Consider the following 27,388-nt stretch of genomic DNA (forward strand, 5'->3'; position numbering starts at 1 on the left):
AAAAATCTCAAGATATGATACTTTTTAAGGAAAAAATGACAAAAATTGATTGCTCAAGGTTAATTTGGTGGTGGCTCAAGCCTATATAAGAAAAGACCCACAAGCATAGGGGCACTCAATTCTCTATAAGCGAACAACCACAAAGCATAGGAGCATCATCAAGGGACCAAGTAGCCTCTACTTACGGAAGCCTAGCCTAGAGCTTTATGGCGTGTTCCAAGAAGACTCTTGTTGTTGTCGTTGTTCCGCTGCTGATGGCTCTCTTTGCCTCAGCCGTTCCAGCAAGCCAAGGTAGTCATGCCCTGTTAGGAGCAGAGCAGTGCTCCAAATCTTACAACTGCAATGAACAGTCGTGTGGGGCGACGTGCGCCATCTTGGGGTTGAATGCTGTTGGGGTATGCAACATTGTTGGTGGGGTCTCCTCCTGTTGTTGCGTCCCAAAACCATCCACCTCCATCAGCATCCTCTACTAGCTTGTTCGCTGGTTCATCAATTTGTCGATTCAAGATAGGGAAACTGCATTTTTGTTAGCAATATGTAATATGTTCTACATGGGACAAATGTGTGGCACAATGTATTACATCCATGTGCATGGCAAATAAGTGATGGTTTGTATCCTTAAATCAAATTAATACACAAAACGTGGTCATGCAAAACTTCGCATTATGACGATACGTTTGATGATTTCTCATCCTCCCTTGTTTTAGCCTTCTCAACCCAATTGCTAATGATTGGTAACAAGCAGTTGGATGTGATGTCCTTCTTGTTGGTGTGTGATGCAGGGTGGATGGGCTTGCTCGCCTAGCATTGTCCAGTCCTCCTAACTAGTGTGGGCTTGTTGCTACTTTTGGCACTGCCAGTACTACTAGATAGGCCACAAATATCACCTCCGTGAGAGTTAGGGTGCTTGAAATTGTGATATAAGGAGATGCATCTCCTACAGAGGGAACTGGGGTAACAATGCGATAGTTGGGACTAATATAGATGTAGTTATTGATCAGTTCTCTAACAACGATGATGAGGCCAATGCCTCACAGTTCGTCATAACCTCTAGAACATACAATTCCGTAGCATATCCCGATGACAACTCACGGTTTTCTTGTTGCAAACTCCTCCGCTGATCTACTAGGAAACGAGAAAACTATGTGTGGAATATGTTTCCAACTGAGGGTATCACTGGCGATTGAGAGATCCATCCATCCAATCGACAAATATAATCTATTAAACTTTTTAACTTTTTTGTACCTAAACCTCTCCCAGTCCCCTTGATGTCCAGCGCATCTCTCTACGAGATCTGACGACATCGAAGGTGGCCTAGATGACTTTATGGCAGCCCCATTGTTCAATTTCCTGATGGGTCATCCCTTGAGGGATTCGTGGGTCTTTTTGGCAAAGAACTAGCGTTGAATCGGCCTCTCCGTAAAGTTAGTCAACCTTGCCATTTAGATCTGTATCCGTTGTGTATCTTGGACATGTGCAGCCCGGACGATCAAGCCCATGGTAGTGTGTGACTGGAATTCGCATCAACACACCTTTTATCAACTTTGCTGGGGAAGGAAGCAAACATATCTACTACTATGGCCGATGGTATGCAAAATGGTCCGACAGATCCAAGCAATCCCATGTACATCATGAAGCCTTTGGCCGATCAACTTCCTAATGAAATTTGCAAGATGCTGGAGAAGAGGGCATAGGCCGGAGTTGTTACTAATCAATAGTATGCTCTAGTGTGCTTTACAGTGGATCGGCTAGAACCTTTCAAGAAGATTAAAGGCATCAAAATTGATTTTATTCCTCCTACAACTTCATCTAAGGTAAAAAATCCTCAACCACCTCCAAGATCGGGGGGGAGGGAATTTTACTCAACTGACCAATAATTAGCTGCTATTAGTTTGGTGTGCTTAGGTAACAAGATACTTGTTGGCTTGGTGTCCATCTAATAGTTAGCTAACATAATAGCAAGGTCTATTGGATCCACCACAACTAATTTTTAGCAGCTAATAACTACTATCTGGTTGGATCCATCCCGTCTCTCAAATCATGTTAAATTGTTGTTAATTATGATAAATATAATATTAGCAGTAATCAAAAATTGATATGGTGTATTAACAGCCAATAAGTGCCTATGCATGGTAGATTGCTATGGAGTGAATCTGTATCATTCAAAATTTGATTTCAAGGATCAAAATAGATATGACATTATTAGGCAGCATATGCTTACTTATGAAGTAAGATGAGAAATTGTAAATATATGATTTAAATAGCTACCATCGGTGTAAACATTGAGTGGGTAAAATATGTTAGAGGATATTGGTGCTATGAGTAAAAATCTCAAGATATGATATTTTTTAAGGAAAAATGACAAAAATTGATTGCTCATGGTTAATTTAGTTGTGGCTCAAGCCTATATAAGAAAAGACCCACAAGCATAGGGGCACTCAATTCTCTATAAGCGAACAACCACAAAGCATAGGAGCATCATCAAGGGACCAAGTGGCCTCTACTTACGGAAGCCTTGCCTAGAGCTTCATGGTGTTTTCCAAGAAGACTCTCGCTATTGTCGTTGTTCCACTGCTGATGGCTCACCTTGCCTCGGCCGTTCCAGCAAGCCAAGGCAGTCGTGCCCTATTAGGAGCAGAGCAGTGCTCCGAATCTGACAACTGCAACAAATAGTCATGTGGGGCGATGTGCGCCGTCTTGGGGTTGAATGCTGCTGGGGTATGCAACGTTGTTGGTGGGGTCTCCTCCTGTTGTTGCGTCCCAAAACCATCCACCTCCATCAGCATCCACCACTAGCTTGTTCGCTGATTCATCAATTTGTCGATTCAAGATAGAGAAACTGCATTTTTGTTAGCCATATGTAATATGTTCTACAAGGGACAAATGTGTGGCACAATGTATTACATCCATGCGCATGGCAAATAAGTGATGGTGTGTATCCATAAATCAATTTAATACATAAAATGTGGTCACGCAAAACTTCACATTATGATGATACATTTGATGATTTCTCGTCCTGCCTTGTTTTAGCCTTCTCAACCCAATTCCCAATGATTGGTAACAAGCATTTGGATATGATGTCCTTCTTGTTGGTGTGTGATGTAGTGTGGATGGGCTTGCTAGCCTAGCATTGTCCAGTCCTCCTAACCAGTGTGGGCTTGTTGCTACTTTTGGCACTGCCAGTACTACTAGAAAGGCCACAAATATCACCTCCATGATAGTTAGGATGCTTGAAATTGTGATATAAGGAGATGCATCTACAGAGGGCACTAGGGTGACAATGCGATAGTTGGGACTCATATAGATGTAGCTATTGATCAGTTCTCTAACAACGATGATGAGACCAATGCCTCACAGTTCGTAAGAACTTCTAGAACATACAATTTCGTACCATACCCCGATGACAACTCAAGGTTTTTCTTGTTGCAAACTCCTCCAATGATCTACTAGGAAACGAGAAAACTATGTGCAGAATATGTTTCCTACTGAGGGTATCACAGGCGATTGAGAGATCCATCCATCCAATCGACAAAAATAATCTATTATACTTTTTAACTTTTTTGTACCTAAACCTCTCCCAGTCCCCTTGATGTCCATCGCATCTCTCTACGAGATCTGACGACATCGAAGGTGGCTTTGACGATTTTATGGCAGCCCCGTTGTTCAATTTCCTGATGGGTCATCCCTTGAGGGCTTCGTGGGTCTTTTTGGCAAAGAACTAGCATTGAATCGACCTCTCCATAAAGCAAGCCGCCTCGCCATTTAGATCTATATCCGTTGTGTATCTTGGACATGTGCAGCCCAGACGATCAAGCCCATGCTAGTGTGTGACCGGAATTCGCATCAACACACCTTTTATCAACTTTGCTGGGGAAGGAAGCAAACATATCTACTACTTTGGCCGATGATATGCAAAATGGTCCGACCAATCCAAGCAATCCCATGTACATCATGAAGCCTTTGGCCGATCAAATTCCTAATGACATTTGCAAGATGCTAGAGAAGAGGGCATAGGCCAGAGTTGTTTCTAATCTATAGTATGCTCTAGTGTGCTTTACAGTGGATCGGCTAGAACCTTTCGAGAAGATTAGAAGCATCAAAATTGATTTTATTCCTGCTACAACTTCATCTGAGGTAAAAACTCCTCAACCATCTCCAAGATCTTGGGGGAGAGAATTTTACTCAACTGACCAATAATTAGCTGATATTAGTTTGGTGTGCTTAGGTAACAAGATAGTTGTTGGTTTGGTGTCCATCTAATAGTTAGCTAACCTAATAACCAGGTCTATTGGATCCACCACAACTAATTTTTAGCAGCTAATAACCACTATCTGGTTGGATCCACCCTACCCTCAAATCATGTTAAAGTGGTGTTAATTATGATCAATATAATATTAGCAGTAATCAAAATTGATATGGTGTATTAGCAGCCAATAAGTGCCTATGCATGGTCGATTGGTATGGAGTGAACCTATATCATTAAAATTTTGATTTTCATGGATCAAAATAGATATGACATTATTAGGCCGCATATGCATACTTATGAAGTAAGAAGAGAAATTGTAAATATATGATTTAAATAGCTACCATCGGTGTAAACCTTGAGTGGGTAAAATATATTAGAGGATATTGGTGCTACGAGTAAAAATCTCAAGATATGATATTTTTTAAGGAAAAAATGATAAAAATTGATTGCTCAAGGTTAATTTGGTTGTGGCTCAAGCCTATATAAGAAAAAAAAAACCCACAAGCATAGGAGCACTCAATTCTCTATAAGCGAACAACCACAAAGCATAGGAGCATCATCAAGCGACCAAGTAGTCTCTACTTACGGAAGCCTAGCCTAGAGCTTCATGGCGTGTTCCAAGAAGACTCTCGCTATTGTCGTTGTTCCGCTACTGATGGCTCTCCTTGCCTCGGCCGTTCCAGTAAGCCAAGGCAGTCGTGCCCTGTTAGGAGCAGAGCAGTGCTCCAAATCTAACAACTGCAACGAACTGTAGTGTGGGGCGACGTGCACCGTCTTGGGGTTGAATGTTGTTGGGGTATGCAACGTTGTTGGTAGGGTCTCCTCCTGTTGTTGCGTCCCAAAACCATCCACCTCCTTCGGCATCCACCACTAGCTTGCTCGCTGATTCATCAATTTGTCGATTCAAGATAGAGAAACTGCATTTTTGTTAGCAATATGCAATATGTTCTACAAGGGACAAATGTGTGGCACAATGTATTACATCCATGCGCATGGCAAATAAGTGATGGTGTGTATCCTTAAATCAATTTAATACATAAAATGTGGTCACGCAAAACTTCACATTATGACGATATGTTTGATGATTTCTCGTCCTGCCTTGTTTTAGCCTTCTCAACCCAATTCCCAATCATTGGTAACAAGCATTTGGATATGATGTCCTTCTTGTTGGTGTGTGATGTAGTGTGGATGGGCTTGCTAGCCTAGCATTGTCCAGTCCTCCTAACCAGTGTGGGCTTGTTGCTACTTTTGGCACTGCCAGTACTGCTAGATAGGCCATAAATATCACCTCCATGATAGTTAGGATGCTTGAAATTGTTGTTTAAGGAGATGCATCTCCTACAGAGGGCACTAGGGTGACAATGCGATACTTGGGACTCATATAGATGTAGCTATTAATCAGTTCTCTAACAACGATGATGAGACCAATGCCTCACAGTTCGTAAGAACTTCTAGAACATACAATTCCGTAGCACACCCCGATGACAACTCAAGGTTTTCTTGTTGCAAACTCCTCCGATGATCTACTAGGAAACGAGAAAACTATGTGCAGAATATGTTTCCTACTGAGGGTATCACAGGCGATTGAGAGATCCATCCATCCAATCAACAAAAATAATCTATTAAACTTTTTAACTTTTTTGTACCTAAACCTCTCCCAGTCCCCTTGATGTCCAGCGCATCTCTGTACGAGATCTGACGACATCGAAGGTGGCTTTGATGATTTTATGGCAGCCCCGTTGTTCAATTTCCTGATGGGTCATCCCTTGAGGGCTTCGTGGGTCTTTTTGGCAAAGAACTAGCGTTGAATCGACCTCTCCATAAAGCAAGTCGCCTCGCCATTTAGATCTATATCCGTTGTGTATCTTTGACATGTGCAGCCCGGACGATCAAGCCCATGCTAGTGTGTGACCGGAATTCGCATCAACACACCTTTTATCTACTTTGCTGGGGAAGGAAGCAAACATATCTACTACTTTGGCCGATGGTATGCAAAATGGTCTGACTGATCCAAGCAATCCCATGTACATCATGAAGCCTTTGGCCGATCAACTTCCTAATGACATTTGCAAGATGCTAGAGAAGAGGGCATAGGCCGGAGTTGTTTCTAATCTATAGTATGCTCTAGTGTGCTTTACAGTGGATCGGCTAGAACCTTTCGAGAAGATTAGAAGCATCAAAATTGATTTTATTCCTGCTACAACTTCATCTGAGGTAAAAACTCCTCAACCACATCCAAGATCTTGGGGGAGAGAATTTTACTCAATTGACCAATAATTAGCTGCTATTAGTTTGGTTTGCTTAGGTAACAAGATAGTTGTTGGTTTGGTGTCCATCTAATAGTTAGCTAACCTAATAACCAGGTCTATTGGATCCACCACAACTAATTTTTAGCAGCTAATAACCACTATCTGGTTGGATCCACCCTACCATCAAATCATGTTAAAGTGGTGTTAATTATGATCAATATAATATTAGCAGTAATCAAAATTGATATGGTGTATTAGCAGCCAATAAGTGCCTATGCATCGTAGATTGGTATGGAGTGAATCTATATCATTAAAATTTTGATTTTCATGGATCAAAATAGATATGACATTGTTAGGCCGCTTATGCATACTTATGAAGTAAGAAGAGAAATTGTAAATATATAATTTAAATAGCTACCATTGGTGTAAACCTTGAGTGGGTAAAATATATTAGAGGATATTGGTGCTACGAGTAAAAATCTCAAGATATGATATTTTTTAAGGAAAAATGACAAAAATTGATTGCTCAAGGTTAATTTGGTTGTGGCTCAAGCCTATATAAGAAAAGACCCACAAGCATAGGAGCACTCAATTCTCTATAAGCGAACAACCACAAAGCATAGGAGCATCATCAAGGGACCAAGTAGTCTCTACTTACGGAAGCCTAGCCTAGAGCTTCATGGCGTGTTCCAAGAAGACTCTCGCTATTGTCGTTGTTCCGCTGCTGATGGCTCGCCTTGCCTCGGCCGTTCCCGCAAGCCAAGGCAGTCGTGCCCTGTTAGGAACAGAGCAGTGCTCCGAATCTGACAACTGCAACGAATAGTAGTGTGGAGCGACATGCACCGTCTTGGGGTTGAATGATGCTGGGGTATGCAATGTTGTTGGTGGGGTCTCCTCCTGTTGTTGCGTCCCAAAACCATCCACCTCCATCGGCATCCTGGCACTAGCTTGCTCGCTGATTCATCAATTTGTCGATTCAAGATAGAGAAACTGCATTTTTGTTAGCAATATGTAATATGTTCTACAAGGGACAAATGTGTGGCACAATGTATTACATACATGCGCATGGCAAATAAGTGATGGTGTGTATCCTTAAATCAATTTAATACATAAAATGTGGTCACACAAAACTTCACATTATGACGATATGTTTGATGATTTCTCGTCCTACCTTGTTTTAGCCTTCTCAACCCAATTCCCAATGATTGGTAACAAGCATTTGGATATGATGTCCTTCTTGTTGGTGTGTGATGTATTGTGGATGGGCTTGCTAGCCTAGCATTGTCCAGTCCTCCTAACCAGTGTGGGCTTGTTGCTACTTTTGGCACTGCCAGTACTGCAAGATAGGCCACAAATATCACCTCCATGATAGTTAGGATGCTTGAAATTGTGATATAAGGAGATGCATCTCCTACAGAGGTCACTAGGGTGACAATGCGATAGTTGGGACTCATATAGATGTAGTTATTGATCAGTTCTCTAACAACGATGATGAGACCAATGCCTCACAGTTCGTAAAAACTTCTAGAACATACAATTCCGTAGCATACCCCGATGACAACTCAAGGTTTTTCTTGTTGCAAACTCCTCCGATGATCTACTAGGAAACAAGAAAACTATGTGCAGAATATGTTTCCTACTGAGGGTATCACGGGCGATTGAGAGATCCATCCATCCAATCGACAAAAATAATCTATTAAACTTTTTAACTTTTTTGTACCTAAACCTCTCCCAGTCCCCTTGATGTCTAGCGCATATCTCTACGAGATCTGACGACATCGAAGGTGGCTTTGACGATTTTATGGCAGCCCCGTTGTTCAATTTCCTGATGGGTCATCCCTTGAGGGCTTCGTGGGTCTTTTTGGCAAAGAACTAGCATTGAATTGACCTCTCCATAAAGCAAGTCGCCTCGCCATTTAGATCTATATCCGTTGTGTATCTTGGACATGTGCAGCCCGGACGATCAAGCCCATGCTAGTGTGTGACCGGAATTCGCATCAACACACCTTTTATCAACTTTGCTGGGGAAGGAAGCAAACATATCTACTACTTTGGCCGATGATATGCAAAATGGTCCGACCGATCCAAGCAATCCCATGTACATCATGAAGCCTTTGGCCGATCAAATACCTAATGATATTTGCAAGATGCTAGAGAAGAGGGCATAGGCCAGAGTTGTTTCTAATCTATAGTATGCTCTAGTGTGCTTTACAGTGGATCGGCTAGAACCTTTCGAGAAGATTAGAAGCATCAAAATTGATTTTATTCCTGCTACAACTTCATCTGAGGTAAAAACTCCTCAACCATCTCCAAGATCTTGGGGGAGAGAATTTTACTCAATTGACCAATAATTAGCTGCTATTAGTTTGGTGTGCTTAGGTAACAAGATAGTTGTTGGTTTGGTGTCCATCTAATAGTTAGCTAACCTAATAACCTGGTCTATTGGATCCACCACAACTAATTTTTAGCAGCTAATAACCACTATCTGGTTGGATCCACCCTACCCTCAAATCATGTTAAAGTGGTGTTAATTATGATCAATATAATATTAGCAGTAATCAAAATTGATATGGTGTATTAGCAGCCAATAAGTGCCTATGCATGGTCGATTGGTATGGAGTGAACCTATATCATTAAAATTTTGATTTTCATGGATCAAAATAGATATGACATTATTAGGCCGCATATGCATACTTATGAAGTAAGAAGAGAAATTGTAAATATATGATTTAAATAGCTACCATCGGTGTAAACCTTGAGTGGGTAAAATATATTAGAGGATATTGGTGCTACGAGTAAAAATCTCAAGATATGATATTTTTAAGGAAAAAATGATAAAAATTGATTGCTCAAGGTTAATTTGGTTGTGGCTCAAGCCTATATAAGAAAAAAAAAACCCACAAGCATAGGAGCACTCAATTCTCTATAAGCGAACAACCACAAAGCATAGGAGCATCATCAAGGGACCAAGTAGTCTCTACTTACGGAAGCCTAGCCTAGAGCTTCATGGCGTGTTCCAAGAAGACTCTCGCTATTGTCGTTGTTCTGCTACTGATGGCTCTCCTTGCCTCGGCCGTTCCAGTAAGCCAAGGCAGTCGTGCCCTGTTAGGAGCAGAGCAGTGCTCCAAATCTAACAACTGCAACGAACTGTAGTGTGGGGCGACGTGCACCGTCTTAGGGTTGAATGCTGTTGGGGTATGCAACGTTGTTGGTAGGGTCTCCTCCTGTTGTTGCGTCCCAAAACCATCCACCTCCTTCGGCATCCGCCACTAGCTTGTTTGCTGATTCATTAATTTGTCAATTCAAGATAGAGAAACTGCATTTTTGTTAGCAATATGTAATATATTCTACATGGGACAAATGTGTGGCACAATGTATTACATCCATATGCATGGCAAATAAGTGATGGTGTGTATCCTTTAATCAATTTAATACATAAAACGTGGTCACGCAAAACTTCACATTATGACGATACGTTTGATGATTTCTCGTCCTGCCATGTTTTAGCCTTCTCAGCCCAATTCCCAATGATTGGTAACAATTATTTGGATGTGATGTCCTTCTTGTTGGTGTGTGATGTAGTGTGGATGGGCTTCCAGAGTCTCAAGCTGCCTCAAACAACCCAATGAATTCGGCAGCCTAGAGATCTCAGTGCATCCTCGTAGGGAAAGATACTTGAGGCGGCAAAGCAGCTTCATCATTTGTTTGAGGTCTTCATCTTTTAAACCAGATGCATCCTCAAGATCCAGAACCCGAAGTAACCTCATCCTATCAGAGATGAAGAATGACCTCCATTCTCCAAACACTGTCAAAGACCGTAGCCGCAAGAAGTCAATGCTCTCAAACACAATTCTGTCTCTGTCCCAGCTTTTCAGTATGATGAGGTGACGCCCCGTGCGCTGAGAGGTTAGGGTGCAACTGCCTCCCAGTTCAAATACAAGGTTCTCTTCCATTTGACGTGAGATGATATACTCTCGGACAAAACTGTTGACTTGGCACAAAGTCACTCTTCTGCCACCGAATGCGGAGGTGACTGAATATGTTTTCAGCATTATTATGCTCAGATCGAGGAGCCTGTAGAAGAAGTGCTCCCCTCTCTCCTCCGCAGAAATTTTGTCCGTGTCCCTGGCATAGCCCTCTGCAATCCACCGTCTCACCAATCGCCTTCTCCAGATGATGTGATCTCTAGGAAAAATTGACAGATGGAAGATACATGGCTTGAGGAAATCCGGGCAAGTTCGAAAGTAGGAGTGCAGTCAAACAAAGAGTGGCTGCAGGCAAGCAAACTCTGGGCTGCTCTCCAGCTCTTGCATAAATTTGAGATTCAAAGAACTTGCACTATCCATCCATGTGCCTGTTTTAGGTGCCAAAAAGATAGCTACGGCAACTATCACTTTGGGAAGACCGCCGCACTTCAAAATAAGTTCTTGTAGCTCTTCATCTTTGGAGTCCTTTATAGGAGATGATGGTTTTTGCCTTTGTACCTAAAGTAGAAGGACAAATGCTTTCAGCATGGTAAGCAAAATGTGTTTTCATTCACAAAATGTATGCACATAATGAACATACGCTTCATAGTCAACTTGATATATGCATTAACATATCACAGAATAATGGAAATATATACATACTGAAATTGTTCAGTAATAATTGTTTTTTTGAGGGAATTCAGTCATAATTGTCTTAACTAGAAATGCAAAATGAAGTGAAAGGAAAAGGCAGAAATACATTACTATTTTACTACAATTAGTTTCTTGCTTTAACAAAAACAAAATCTTTTTATATCGTGTCTGGTAAAAGTGAAAGACAACGGAAGAATTTTCCATAAAAATATATTATTTTGGTCCCTATTACCACTTAAAACAACATCTATTACCACTTAAAACAACATCTGGCCCTAAACATTTTTATGTTCTATGCAAATGTCATTTTAGATGAATTCCATGTATGCATATTTATCCTGATAAAAAAAATATTAGACAAATTAATCTTATGGCAATAATAGCGCCAACAAACATGGGAATCCAGTATTCAAATGTAATATTGGCCAAAATTTAATATTGACAGCTCTGACCATGCAGAATCTGCTATGCAACTTAGTTATAAATTTGAAATTTTCAGGAAAATTGGAGAAATGGTGAGAGCCTGCCGATTGATGGAAAGGTTATTACCATTTTCATTCCTTTCTTCCCGCTTTAAAGATAAACATTCCCTCTAGTTTTGAAGCTTTTAGTCCCAGCCACTCTTCCTGTACAACTACAAGTTGTGGGTTGCATGCAAAATATGCCCCATGGCTATTTATTAGTGTAGGAGGAATAGAATTAGGTTGAATTAGATTATTTGCATTGAGCCTCTGGGGCGGTATATACAGAGTTTACATGACTTGGGGGATCAAGCAGGTACACGGGATCATAATCCCAACTAACTCTATCCTAGTCATGATATACTCCAACAATTAGCATTCGTTCTCAAGGGAGAGATAACAGCTTCAGGTTGTTCTAATCAAATGAATGAATGGGCAAAGAAGGTGAGAAGGGACTTTTGCATCAGAATTTAAGTTTGTAAAAACCATATGTACGCAGGAAATTATGTTGAAATGATGTAGAGCAGATTCTTATTTCTGAATAAGCCTACCTGCTTTTTGAAGAGCTTGAGGGCTGCTTTGTCTTCTAGACCTTTGACATTAAATATGACCCCTTCATTGTCTGCACAATGTGTGGCGATGCTTGCTTCAGTTGTAATGACAATGATAATATTCGCTCAAAAAACATGACAATGAGAATACTTCTAGAAGGTCTAGACAACAAGGCAGCTTGTATTAAGTCCCATTCTTCCATGGACTGCAGATCATCAATAACAAGGCACCGGTTATCCTCTATAATCTTATGACACTCTTGAGTAGGGTCTCTGATTCCCATGTCTTGAACAGGTTCTGAATAAAAATCCAAAAGCAAACTCCGGGAGAAGTCCCTTAAATTGAATGGGTAGGTTACATCGACCCAACCATACTTGTCAAAGTACATGGTCCTGACGAGGGCCGATTTCCCAACACCGGCTATCCCCCAGACAGACATCATTTGCAAACCATTGACATATGCCTTAGCAATATAGTTACCAAGTTGGTTCATTTCTGACTTGCGTTCAACAAGTTGAAAATTCTTCACCCAATCTGAGGCGGCCTTCCGTTTAGATGCTGGAATTCTGTAGTAGGACAGGCCAGTACCGTGGGTTGCTTCATCCTGCATTGATATTTCATTGCTGTTGTCTACCACTCTATCAGATTCCATGCTTTTATCACCATCACCTTGCAAACCCTGAAACGGAAGATTGGTACAGAACCATATAAAGGAATTAAAGACCAAGGGAAGGCGATTTGCAAAGAGTGGAATAGGAAAGGAGCAGCAACGATGTTTCTGTGCCGAAGTCCTACATATTAATGGATACTTTAAGATTACAGTATGTGCAGGTTCTGAAGTTCTTTTTTTTCTGCAAAAGATTACAGTATGTAGTCAAGATGAGATGCTTCTCTAGTCTCCGCTCTACAATACTATTTCGCTTGCAAGAAATGGAATTGATGAGCAGCAAATGAATACTCCCTCTGACCTAAAAAGAATGCAATTCTTACTTTTTGAGAAGTCAAACAATTTAAGTTTGACAAACCTTTTAAAAATACTAATATTTATGATACCGAATAATTATCATTAGATTAATCATGTAATATATTTCATAGTACACCTATCTGGAGACATAATATTGATAGTATTTTCTATAACTTAGTCATACTTAAAAAAAATGACTTAGTTCAGATCTACAATTGCACTCTTTTCGGGATGGAGTAGTTATAAAAACAGCATAAACAACACTAATGATTACTTTTGTCATTTTCATCCCTTCCAACTGAAATTTAGTTTAACCTTGAACACTAACATTGTTCTAGTTAAATGATGTTAAAGGTTACCTCCTCGAAGAAGACGCATACAGAGTGCTCTGCTGAGACTGCTTCACCTCCCATACTTGGTATAAATGCCCAATGCACAAGCTTGCAATTTCACACTGCTGCTTGGATACAATGACCCAACTGCCATTCTTCCTGTCTGGCAGGTAAGTCCTGATGGTGTCCCAATATCCAATTGTGGACATATTTTCCAGGACGACTAGGTATCTGTTCTCATTTACTTTGTCCATAAATGCCTCAATGAGTCCACCTTCCATTGTCGCCATTACCTCAATCCTCTTCAGTTCATCCACATTAATAACGATTCCTTTTTGCAGGCAACTGTTTGTGTAGAACTGAGCCACCATACTGCGGAGGAACTCGTGGGGATTGAAAGGTTGTGTAAGCTTCACCCAGCCACAACATTCAAATTTTCGACAGAGTTCTGGGTCCTGGTACGCCTTTCTGATGATGGATGTTGTACCAAGTTCACTGCCTGTTCCCCACACTGAGATTACCCCAAGGTCAGTTTGTTCCTTTGTGAGTAGCTGGGTGAGGTCTCCTAAACCTTGCTGCTTTTTTGCGGTGTCCCTCGCCTCAACCAGAATGCCAAGCACCATTGTGCCAAAAGCAGTGTTGGGTGCCGTCTGTTGCTGCATGATGGGCTTGGATCCAGAGTCGCTGATGAGGCTGTAGCGTGAGTTCCTTCGGCTCAAGTCCTCAACCCTAACCTTGAGCTGCTCTATCTCAGTGACCACCTCGTCTAAGGGCAATGCTGATGCTGCCAAGCAAGGTGGCAGCATGCGGCGCCACCAGCTTGACCTGTTGTCCAGGTGGGTGACAAACTGCCAGATCACGAACCTGCCTCACCCAGGTCCTCACAACGTTGTTCTTGACACGCTCCTCATTGGCAACATTGAGGAAAGAGTGCATCATCTCAAACTCACCAGCAATGAACACAAGGTTGTGCTGCACACTTTGCTGCAGTTTTGCCTCCTCCTCAATCGCCGACTGAGCCTTGGTCAGGGCCCCCTCCAACACCGTCTTTGCCAAGCCAACCACAAGGTCTGCCGTTGCTCTTACAGTCTCTGATTCTCTCCTTAGTGGTAATAGCTAGCTAGGAATTGTCTGAGCACCTACAGATGGAGATGTTAGTCATCTAAAAAGCTGTTAATTGGACTTTGTTTATGTTATGACCGGGGTTCAGTACACCCGGAGGAGGGCCATTAGTGGCTAGAGGCGCAGGGAATTACGGGCTTGGCCCAATTTATTATTATTTATTTCCTATTATTAGCAAGGAGGAGAGTTATATAAGCAGATGTAAGACACTTTGTGATGGGAGGAAAAAAGAGCAAACATAATTGCTCGGCTTCCTTTAGGGAGCCGGGAGACCCCCAGTAGCCCTAGCCGCCTCCTTCTCTTCTTCTGCGCGTGACCACGGCGCCCAGAAGCCGTCGAGCGTGCCTCCAGCCTCGCCCTCCCCTCTCTCACTCGTACAACCTAAGAACTCGCATCGGTAGGGATCGGATTCCTATCAATCAACTATCAGAGATCTCTGGTTCGATCATGTCCAGCCCTCTACCGAGTTCTTCCCACCCGCCGCCGCCCCGCCACCACCAGCGTCTTCGTCGGTGCTGCTGCCCCACACATCAGGCGCGCCGGCATTGGGCGCGCTGGCGTCCTCAGGGGCGATCGCGCCCTCTGCCCCGGCGTCGTCGTCTCCCACCGCCCTCGTCCTCACCCCGGAGCAGATGACGGCCGCAATCCTAGAATTAGGGCAGGCCGTGGCGGGCATCAGGGCCTTCCTCGTCGGGCCCTATGCGCCCCAGCCACAGCCCCAGCTGCCACCTCCTCCACCGCCACACCAACAGCAGCTACCCCCGCCGCCGCCGCCGCCCTCGGCCGCGACCACGGCGCCGGTCATCTCGTACCAGTATGGGATGCCCTACGACGGGACTGCGACGACCTCGTTCCCAGCCGCGCCGCCGCCGTCCCAGGGCGTCCCCATCCAGCAGATCAGGTTCCCGTCGTCGCCGTCACCGTTTCCGGCTTGGATCGCCGGTTTGTCGAAACCCATCTACACGGCACCCAGTACCCAGCCGCACCTACCGCCGCTCCTGACCACCGGGGCTATCGTGGCGCATGGCGGCGCCCCGGCTCCAGGTGTCCTCTACGGCGGGGTGGACGGCCCCCTGTTCCACGGCGGCAGCCTGATGCTGACGCTCTCCGCCGCGTTGCCCTCGCTGGACAGCACGGGCGCAGCGCCCTCGGCCGCCGCACAGGACCCGCCGCCGCCCAAGTTTTACAAGTTGGAGTTCGCCACATACGACGGCTCCATTGATCCCCTAAATTGGCTCAACCAGTGTGAGCAATTCTTTCGGGGTCAGCACACGCTCGCCTCCGACCGTACCTGGCTCGCCTCCTATCATCTCCGGGGGGCCGGCCCAGACTTGGTACTACGCCCTCGAGTAGGACGAGGGCATGCCACCGTGGGAGCGCTTCAAGGAGCTGTGTCATCTGTGCTTCGGCCCTCCGATCCGCGGGAGTCGGCTGGCTGAGCTGGGCCGGCTACCGTTTGTTTCCACTGTGCAGGAGTTCGCCGATCGCTTCCAGGCGGTGGCATGTCACGCCCGGGACGTCTCCACGCGTCAGCGGGCCGAGCTCTTCGTTGGTGGCCTTCCAGATCATATCCGGGTGGACGTGGAGATGCCGACCCCCGGACCACAAGACAGCCATGTACTACGCCCGGGCGTTCGAGCGTCGTGCAGCTGCCATGCAGCCGGCGCCGCCTCCTCGAGCCGCTCGTCCGGCTCCGCGTCAGGGTCAGCCTCATCCGGCGCGCGCACCCGGGGCGGCCCAAGCGGGACAGGCCCCCGCTGCGGCCAATGCGGCCCCCGCGGCGCGCCCGTTTCGCCACCTTACACCGGCGGAGCAGCTAGAACGTCGTCACCAAGGACTATGCTACAACTGCGACGAGCCCTACGTCCCTGGGCATGTGTGTCAGCGACTCTTCTACCTGGAGTCCGGGGACTACATTGAGGAGGACGCCGCGCTCGCCGAGGACGGGGACGCGGCCATACCACCAGAGGAGCCGGTCGCCCAGGGGCAGGCGGCCGCTAACGCTCTCGTCGTGTCCCTCCATGCACTTGCAGGTATCCGAACGGAGAACACGATGCTGCTGCCGGTGATGGTCAAGGGGGAGCGCCTCTTGGCCCTTCTCGATACCGGCTCCACCCACAACTTCCTCCAGGGCGCAACCATGCGCCGCCTGGGGCTTCCGCCCACCGGGGGGGCACAGCTCCGTGTCACCGTCGCCAACGGCGATCGCCTGCGTTGCGAGGGCATCGCCCGTCACATCCCCATCAGCATCGGGGCCGAGGACTTCTCCATCACATGCGTCGGCCTCGATTTGGGCTGCTTCGACTTCATCCTCGGCGTCGACTTCCTGCGGACCTTGGGCCCCATTCTTTGGGACTTCGAGGCCATGACGTTGGCCTTCTGGCGCGAGGGTCGCCGCGTCCTCTGGAAGGGCGTGGGCGGCTCTGACTCGGCCGCGCCCCAGCAGCATGTGGTGGCGACCTTCGTCGACTCTCAGCAGCCCTTGCTGGACCGCCTACTGCAGCAGCACGGTGCCATCTTCGAGGAGCCGTAGGGCCTTCCACCGGCCCGTCCGTACGACCACCGCATCCACCTCCTGCCGAACACCGCTCCCATTGCCGTGCGCCCATACCGCTACCCCCAGCTGCAGAAGGACGAGCTGGAACGGCAGTGCGAGGACATGCTCACCCAGGGCATCATCCGGCCTAGCACTTCGCCGTTCTCGGCGCCTGTGCTCCTTGTCCACAAAGCGGACAAGTCTTGGCGCTTCTGCATCGACTATCGCGCCCTCAACGCCAAGACGTCCAAGGACAAGTTCCCGATACCGGTCGTGGATGAGCTTCTCGACGAGCTCCATGGGGCTCGTTTCTTCACCAAGCTCGACCTGCGTTCGGACTACCACCAGGTGCGGATGCACCCCGATGACATCGCCAAGACCGCCTTCCGCACACACCACGGCCACTACGAGTTCCTGGTGATGCCTTTCGGCCTCTCCAACGCCCCGGCGACATTCCAGGCGTTGATCAACGACGTCCTTCGCCCCTACTTGCAGAGGTTTGTGCTGGTCTTTTTCGACGATATTCTCATCTACAGCTCTTCGTGGGCGGAGAATCTGCAGCACATTGCCATCGTCCTCAACGAGCTTCGGGCGCACCGTCTTCACCTTTAAGCGCTCGAAGTGCTCGTTCGGGGCGACGTCCGTGGCCTACCTGGGCCACGTCATCTCTGCGGACGGCGTCGCCATGGACGCCAACAAGGTGGCGGCGGTCGCTACGTGGCCCCCGCCGCACTCCACTCGGGGCCTCCGAGGCTTCCTGGGCCTAGCGGGCTACTACTAGAAATTCATCCGGGAGTTCAGCCTCATCGCGGCGCCCCTTACGCGTCTCTTGCGACGAGACGCGTTCGCCTGGGACACGGAGGCAGAGGAGACCTTCCAGGCGCTTAAGCGCGTCCTCACCACCGAGCCCGTCCTCCAGATGCCTAACTTCGACAAGCTATTCATGGTGGACTGCGACGCGTCCGGCGTGGGGTTTGGCGTCGTTCTCCACCAGGGTGCTGGACCTCTCCCGTTCTTCAGCAGGCCGTTCGCCGCGCGCCATCTCAAGCTCGCAGCTTACGAGCGGGAGCTCATCGGGTTGGTGCAAGCTGTGCGCCACTGGCGCCCGTATCTGTGGGGGCGCCACTTCCTTATTCGCACTGACCATTACAGCTTGAAGTTCCTCCTGGACCAGCGCTTGTCTACCGTTCCGCAGCACCAGTGGATCAGCAAGCTATTCGGCTTCGACTTCACCGTCGAATACCACCCAGGGCGCCTCAACACCGTGGCGGACGCCCTGTCCCGCCGCAACGCCGAGCACGGGGCCGAGGAGGACAGCAGCGTGGGCGCTGCCATGTGCACCCGCTCAAGCCCCTCCGCTTTCATCGACGACATCTGCCGCGCCATGGCGACAGCGGCGGACGCGCAGCTACTCCTTCGACGCCTTGAGGCGGGCGACCTGCAGGGGCCGTGGCGCCTTGACGACGGGCTGCTCCTGCATGGTAGTCGCCTCTTCGTCCCCAACCACGGTGACCTGCGCCATCAGGCGCTCCTTTTGGCGCACTCGGCCGGGCACGAGGGCGTTCAGAAGACCCTCCACTGCCTACGCTACGACTTCTACATCCCCGGCAATCGCGCGCTGGTGCAGGACTGGGTGCGGTCCTGCAGTACCTGTCAGCGCAACAACACGGAGACCCTGCAGCCGGCGGGACTGCTGCAGCCGCTGGAGGTTCCGTCCCAGGTATGGGCGGATATCTCCATGGACTTCGTCGAGGGCCTCTCGAAGGTGGGCGGCAAGTCCGTCGTACTCACGGTGTTCGACCGCTTCTCCAAGTACGCGCTCGGCCACCCCTACACCGCCACCTCCGTCACTCGCGCCTTCTTCGACGGCATCGTCCGGCTCCACGGGTTTCCCTCCTCCATCGTCAGCGACCGGGATCCGGTGTTCACCGGCCACGTCTGGCGCGACCTCTTCCGGATGGCCGGCGTCAAGCTGCGTATGAGCACGGCTTTCCACCTGCAGACTGACGGCCAGTCCGAGGTGGTGAACAAGGTCATTGCCATGTACTTGCGATGTGTTACAGGTAACCGCCCGCGTGCGTGGGTGGACTGGCTCGCCTAGGCGGAGTACTACTACAACAACACCTCCTACCACACCGCCCTGCGCGCCACTCCGTTCGAGGTGGTCTATGACCGTCCCCCGCCGCCCATCCTGCCGTATGAGTCGGGGACGGCCCGGACGGAAGCTGCTGACGCCCTCCTCCGCAGCCGTGATGAGATCCTCACCGAGGTGCGCCAGCGCCTCCTGCAGGCGCAGCAGTTGTCCAAGTACTACGACGCCAACCACCGCGACTTGGAGTTCGCCGTCGGCGACTGGGTCTGGCTGCGGTTGTTACACAGAACAGCGCAGTCCCTGGACCCCTGTGCCAGACGCAAGGTTGGGCCTCGCTACGCACGACCGTTCTAGGTGTTGGAGCGCATTGGGCGCGTCGCCTACCGCCTGCAGCTGCCGGAGGGCGCCCGCGTCCACGACGTCTTCCACGTGGGGCTGCTGAAGCGGCACCGCGGAGATCCGCCGGCTGTTCCGGCCACCCTTCCGCCGGTCCTCGATGGTCGCGTTCTGCCGGGACCAGAGCGGGCGCTGCAGGCGCAGCAACGCCGCGGTGTCTGGCGCGTGCTGATCAAGTGGCGCGGCCTTCCGGACGAGGATGCTACCTGGGAGCCTCTCGACGAGTTCCGCGAGCACTTCCCCGACTTCCAACTCGAGGACGAGTTGTTTGCGCAGGCGGGGAGAGATGTTATGACCGGGGTTCAGTACACCCGGAGGAGGGCCATTAGTGGCTAGAGGCGCAGGGAATTACGGGCTTGGCCCAATTTATTATTATTTATTTCCTATTATTATCAAGGAGGAGAGTTATATAAGCAGATGTAAGACACTTTGTGATGGGAGGAAAAAAGAGCCAACATAATTGCTCGGCTTCCTTTTGGGAGCCGGGAGACCCCAGTAGCCCTAGCCGCCTCCTTCTCTTCTTCTGCGCGCGACCACGGCACCCAGAAGCCGTCGAGCGTGCCTCCAGCCTCGCCCTCCCCTCTCTCACTCGTACAACCTACGAACTTGCATCGGTAGGGATCGGATTCCTATCAGTTTAACAAGACTGGTCAGATCCGCAAGAGCCCGATTCGCAACAAAGATGAGTTTACCTGTAGCTCATGTAAAGGATGTCCCTCATAGATAAATGGATCTGCACTGATGCTCATAACTTTATCATCTACACCTGCTTCAGAATGGAAATTTTACATTAATAGAGTCGAGACAGATCAATTGGCATATTTTGTAATGTGGGGGTAAAATGATAGCTTAAGTGCAAGACAACAGGTATGCATGAGGAGGAAAGTTCAAAACGAACTTTTTAGAAGGGCAACTCTGTGGTAGATGATCCTATACCACTTAACAAAGTGAAAAATGTGTTACTGATTATGATCTACTTATGAATTTGTTTACTGTGAGCCCAGCACTTGGGTTAGGCCCTTCAAATGAGTGTCAGTGTGCCTACACCTGGGACGGCTACTGAAGAAGAGGAGAAGATGGATGAAGAGCGGGAGGACATGGATCAGGAGTTAAGCCCAACGCGTCCAAGGAGGCCCATCCGAGCTACCAAGCATAATACCAAATACTACGGCCCACAATGGGCAGCGGCAAGTTCCCCTCTGCAAGCCGTGGGTGTGTGTACAAAGGAGATAGGAGAGGCGTCGAGAAGGGGTAAGGAAGAAGGCAGTAGGAAGCTAGAACTTGGCCGGCTGTGTCTGGATGGCTATTGCGAGATGAACTCGTCAGTACCTAGATCTTGTCTTACATACTGAACTATCCACAAATCGAGTAGAATTAGAGTCGTGACAATGAGGTGGCTCTGGTTGCAAAAAACTGAGCCTAATTGACCTTGGGCTGCCTTCCCCATACATGTCCATTTTTTGGTTAGTGCTTTCTTCTCAGTGGCCATCATTTCAGAATTTTGGGAATGGAAAGAACACCCTTTTTTGGACCAATAATTGGTTGCACAGTCAGTGTGTATCATCTCTTGTCCCTCACTTGTTTGGACTGTTTTCTAAAAGGCGAGCAGAGCAAAGAACAGTTTGCGATGCTTTGGCAGAAATTAGTTGGATTTCAGATCCAAGGTACAGTTACTGTTACGGTCATTGCTGAATTTCTTGATTTATGGGACCTTGTCTCGAAGGTGGAGCTGCACCCCGAGGTTGAAGACGCCTACTTATAGCTTTTTTCTACCAAAGGAAAGTACTCAACAAAATCAGCATATGAGGGATTGTTAGTTGGGGCTGTCTATTTTAGACCTTGGGAGAGACTTTGGAAAAGTTGGGCGCGTGGCAAATGCAAATTCATCATGTGGTTGATTGCCCATAATAGGTGCTGGACTGCAGATCATCTTGCCAAAAGGGGTTACTGTATTAAGCTACGTTACACGGATACGTCCAGGAAGGCGCGTATCGCGTATCCGATACGTATCGGATACGGATACGTGTCCGATACGCCAAGGATACGTATCGTCGGAGTATCCGAATTTTAATATTTTTCGCGAATATTGGATACGTGGGCTGATACGTATCGGCCTTATGGGATACGGCCCGGCCCAACAACAGAGTCATATCCTCTGTCCCCGACGCCCTAGCCAGCGATGCCCGCACTCCTGCACGCCCGCGTCGCCGCGACTCGCGCTGCAACACCGCGCGGTGACGGCGCATCCCCCGCTCGCCGCCCGCCGGCCACCGGCGACGGGCCTCCGCCTCCGCCTCCGCTCGCCGGCGTCCCTACTCGCCGGCCGCCAGCAACGAGCCTCCGCCTCGTGCTCACCTCCCCTCCCCGTCCCGTCCCCACCCCACGCCGGCCGTGCCGCTTCTGCCAGCCCCTCTCCGCCGGTGCGGAGCGGACGGACGGAGATCCGCGCGCCTGGTGCAGAGCGGACAGACGGATGGAGATCCGCGCGCCTCCGGCTCTACTGCATCGTCACTACGCCGGCTCAAGGTCAGTTCCCTCTCCTCCCCCACTGCGGCCCAACGACCCACCGCCGCCACCGCGTGGTCCGTTGCGTACTCGCTAGCTGCAGCTTGCTTCCCGGGGTTAGGTTTTTTTTTTGAGATGGATTTGATGCGCTGCTAAATGTGACGCATCCATGTCTAGAGTGGAGTGGAGTGCAGTTCTTGTTGCTTTTCCATTTTAGCTGTTGACCTGTTGTGGCTTTGCGCTTTGTGAGCTAAATATTGCAAAAAGGATAAACAAACAGAAAAACAAAGTGCTGCAATGGATCAGTCATGCTCCTATATCCTTGTGACGGCCTCATTTCTAGGGTTGAAATTGGCTAACAGCTGTATAAATAATCTGTTTAGGCAACAATAGCTGGAGAAAACACAAGCATGTGAGCCGTCTATATCTGGTAATTTAATACATCTCTTATTTAAAATCAACAGACCCTTCAGTCAAGAGAGCTAATACAAACATGGAAGGTTTGTGATTGCACTTGACAGTAGTGTCCTGGAATTGATGGGGGCTTTTAGAGTTGGAGATCACCATGATGATGTAGGGTATATTCATGTTTGTGTGTGTATTTGAAGAATGGAGATGCTTCCGGAGTTCCGGTCTTTGCTTTGGCTGGTACTTGCTATTGCAAGGTAATTTACTACTTTCACTCTTTCACAATTTTAATATGCGCTATTATCTATATTTATTAAAAAAACAGTAAAACGTATCCGCGTATCGGGTTTCTTAGGAAATTGCCATATCCGCGTATCCGTATCCTTCCGATACCGATACGCATATCCGTATCCGTGCAACTTAGGTATTAAGTGGGTCTCCCAGTGCAAATGATATTTCCTTTGATGATTGGTGGGAAACAACAAATGATAGAGTAAGTGGTCTGGTTCGAGAAGGGCTAAATTCCATCATCATTTTTAGGAGCATGGGCAATCTGGAATCACCTCAATCGCTGCGTTTTTATGGGGTTTTGCGAAGCTTGAATGAGGTGAGTTCTTGTGTAGTAGATGGCAAACGCCCAACGGAGTCCAGTTGACTACCTGCTCATCAAAAACTACGTGGGCTGTGCCGGATTTTGGTTGGGTATGATTTGTAATTTCCAAGGAAGCAACAAATCCAAACGCAGGGGTGCAGACAGAGTCAGCCTGTTCGGTTGGCTGGTTCATATCGTTGATGGTTCGTGAAGAAGTACTGCTGGCTGGTTTGTGTGAGAGAAAAATACTGTTCCGGCTGGAAATTTACGATCGTTTACGACAAGCCACAGCTAAACGAACAGGTTGAGTGCAGTGAAGGAGCAACAACCCATCAGTAGCAGGGTTTAGTGATGCTGGCCAGGTGCAAATGCTGCAGTTGTGCTGGGGCACCAGAGACATGGATGGCAGGCACAAGCAAACAGGCACGAAATCAACCAAACAGAGCACAGTCTTCCACTAGGTAATTCTGTCGAGCACACACCATGCATCTACGATTGGCCGCGGCCCTCAGAAAAGGATGAAGAAGAGGGCCTGCTAGGGTCCAACAGGAGCCGTTGTGGCGAGCTTGAGATCGGCGTACGGATGCCGAGCGGCGACGTGCGTGGCAGCCGCCCATGTTGGCCTGTGCCGCAATCTACAAACACAGGCACAGCAATGGTTTGTGGCCGAGTTCAGGGGTGATTTGGCGCATGCCAAGGCGTAAGAACTCGATGCACTCGGAAGAACACCAGCTGCAAGTGACCAAGTACTCAGTAGCATAAGCAACAAACTAGTCACAACCTGCGCGAGCTTCACAAGTACTCAAGTAGCCTCAATCTGAATAAGAAATTCCACTAGTCCTTTGAGAAACTTGAATAGGAGATGAACAGCAAAATCAAATGCATCTACAGTCCCACCACCAAAGAAATTTCCATGTTGCAATCTGCACATGCTACATTGGCCTTGTTATTTAGTTGGTCCCGTACTGATTAATTTGTCCTCCACAGACTGATAGGAGGGAGGGAAATCAAAGAGAACAAGGATCCTTTGTTCAGCACGAGAGGAGATATGTATAATCCGGATCCGTCCGTGAGCATCTAATCCAAAACTATACGACAAAAAAAAATCTGGATGCAAGCAGCAGCGATGTACCTTGAGATCGGACATGGCCGGCATGCGAGAAGACGTTGACGGCGTCGGCCGCACCGATTGGGAACGCGAGGGGGCCGCGCCGGGAATGCGAGCGCGGCAGGTGGACGCCGACGCGCCGTGACTGCGAGGTGATTTTGTAGCACCCGTTTTATGAAGAAAACCAGATCTCAAAGGTAGAAATGCACATTTCGCATATAACTATAAACAAGGATAATATCAATAAACAATGCTCAATTGTATAAGGAATATAACCTTATACAGTAAACAGCGGAAAGACAACTTTGATCTTCGTGTGAAGACTCTAATTTCACAGGGACAACTGACTGGTTGATCACAAGCATAACTTCTCCAGATTAGCAATCTATTACTCATCCGGAATTTTTATCTAAATAATTGAAAAATAAAGCAAGCGTAAGTACATATCGTACTCAACAAATATAACATGGGTTCATGAGGCTCACAAGGCTGACACTGGTTTTAGTGCGATTAGCTTTTAATTATCACAATTTTAGCAAAGGAGTAGCAACAAGTTTATCACAAACCCATATAAACATATGATCAGGTAAACATAAATAATGAATAGCATAAACAGTAATCATTAGTGAGCATCGTTATCATCGGTGTTCATCATCTATTCCGTAAGGGTTCTAAGGCCGCTCGTGACCGTAAGCACGGTTGATATACCAGTTTTACACTCTGCAGAGGTGGTACACTTTTACTGTAAGTCGTGATTTACCCTTTCGCCCGAGATAACTAATCTCTTGACCCACTTTCAAGGAAGGTCGGCAGGGTTCACTATAAAGCCTTTCAAAAATTCGTCTAACAAGTTAAGGCCGCTAAGGTTTTCCCATCAGTAAGCATGAACCCCCTCCAAAGAGTGACTAATAAAATACAAAGAAATTAAAGTGCACCCTCTTGGCAGGCCGAGATCATACAAACCAGAGCCCCTCTTGCGCTATAAAGATAACCACTAACAAGCTAGAAAATATCCTTATACTGAGCTAAAGCCAGAGCTATATAGCCCTCACAGCTGTATAAGTCCTGGATGATCACTTACAGATAAGTCCTTAGAAAGAGAAATCTAGAGCACCAGAAAATAGCCCAATGCTCTAGCCCCCCTTGTTCATATTGCTAAAAACATCTTTTAATGTTTATTGCATATAACATTAGTTAAGTTACAAGATCATGATTGTAGTTGAGCACTAGCATCATACTACCCAATGCAATACCCCATAGGTATCAAGGCACAAGGTAACAAAGCATTAGGAAATCCTTAGTGGTAGTCAAGATAGACACATGCAGTATGAATTAAATGATTAAAGGTGTATAAGTCAACAAGAAAGATTCCATGCTATACTTGCCTTAAAACACCACTCCTTCCGTAAGCTTTAATCTTCACCGTTCTTTTTCTTCTTCTTCTTCTTGATCACCACGTATATCTCACCGACTGGACGTAATCATAAAGCATCCATGCAATCATACACAAAATAAACAATAGATCTAAATTAAAATAGTACACCAAACATAAAATCAAGATAAAAAGTTTGTAAAACGAATCTACGTCTCACTACGAACACACAGATGCGAAAAGCACGCTAATCGGAGCTTCGGTGAAAAAAATACATCTACCGATAGATTTGCTTTATACGTGGAAAAGGAAACTATATGCTTCATTTATTTTAACTATATAAATTCATATATATAAGATATTTTATAAATAATATAAATTGAATTAAGTCAATTTTAGATTTGAATTATAAAACTAAAGTAAAACAAATCATATTTTATTTATAAAATTCAGTTGCATAGTTATTATTCAAATTAAAGTTTAAATATAAAATTCTAGAAAAAGTGACATGATAAACATTGTTACTAATACGTAATTTACGTTTTTACGAATCCAACGCAACTTGAATGGGCTTAAACGGACTTAAAACATAGAAGATATGAATTAAACAAGATTTCCTTTATTAAAATAATAATATCGGTGCAGAAAGTGACCAACTAGTAAATATTTGTAGTTTTGCCGTAAGTTATGATCGGAGGTGGCCTAGCACTCAATGATACAGGATTTATACTGGTTCAGGCAACATGCCCTAAGTCTAGTATGGGTCGGTCAGTGACTTTATTCCTGAGCGCAGGTGCTCGAAGTTTGTAGTGGGGTTACAAACGAGAAGGAGAAAGATGGGGTGTACAAGAGGTCCGGTCGGCTCTGGTCGGGAGGGCCGAGAGTGACAGGAGCTACGCTATGAGCTAAGTGTTCAAGCGTGTACTTGACGTCCGAACCCAACGGTTCTATGGTTGTGGACTAGTGAACTTGGTGGATCTAATGAATCTCAGAAAAGACTCTAGAAAAGCTCTCTTTCGTTGGAGGGAGCGCATCCCCTTTTATAGATAAAGGGGATCGCTTTATAAGTGAGAGGGTGAGGGTACGTATGCTACTAGGCTTCGTTGCCCATGCTGGCGGGTACAAGATAATGGTAGACGGCTACAACACTGTTGATGTCACTGTAGAATGTCAGATGCATGTGGGAGGTTGCGTTGCCTTTCTCAGGAATGGTAGATGTTGGTACCTGCAAATACTGTTTGATGCCTTAAGGCATGTGAGGAGTTTCACCACATTCACCTGGTACGGCAAATCCCGGTGCCTACAACACTATCGATGCCCACAGGCACGTGGGGGGCCTTACCGTATGGGAGTTTAACAGTGCCTATAATACTGTAGAGGAACATATCGGCATCTACAATACTGTTTGTGTCGGAACGGTTGCAGAGTACTATTCCTGCAGGCTACAGGGTATGGTCCCAGGTATCGTGGTTTGACTTGTGCACCCTGGCTTGCTTTCTCCGTTCGTCCCTGGTTCCTTCTGAGCGGGCGTCCCCGGTCGGATGGCCCTAGTCGGCTCTGGTCACGCCAGTCGGAGAAGAGCGGTGAGCAGGGTTCCTACGAACCCCGGTCGGAGACGCGGGGTCGGAGCCGGAAGTAGCGCTTGGGCCAGGCCTTTCGATCGGAGAGGCCATCTAGAGGCGGTCGGAGTTCGAAGCGAGCGCTTCGGTCAGAGAGGTGGGCCGAAGTGGTCGACGAGCAGGCGCCGTTCCACTTTGGCCAGACCTTCCGGTCGGTGACCGGACCGCCCTTTCGGCCTGTTGTTCTAGATTTTTGGGTCGGCCCATGAGTTGTG

At 47.3% G+C, this 27,388-nt stretch overlaps 1 pseudogene; it reads right to left on the reverse strand.

Annotated features, from left to right (window-relative positions):
* The window catches only part of LOC136479915 (disease resistance protein Pik-2-like), a 74,369-nt pseudogene extending 59,839 nt beyond the window's left edge, over nucleotides 1–14,530 (reverse strand).
* Nucleotides 14,531–27,388: the final 12,858 nt, after the last annotated feature.

The sequence above is a fragment of the Miscanthus floridulus genome, chromosome 9 (assembly GCF_019320115.1).
Source record: "Miscanthus floridulus cultivar M001 chromosome 9, ASM1932011v1, whole genome shotgun sequence".
NCBI lineage: Eukaryota > Viridiplantae > Streptophyta > Magnoliopsida > Poales > Poaceae > Miscanthus > Miscanthus floridulus.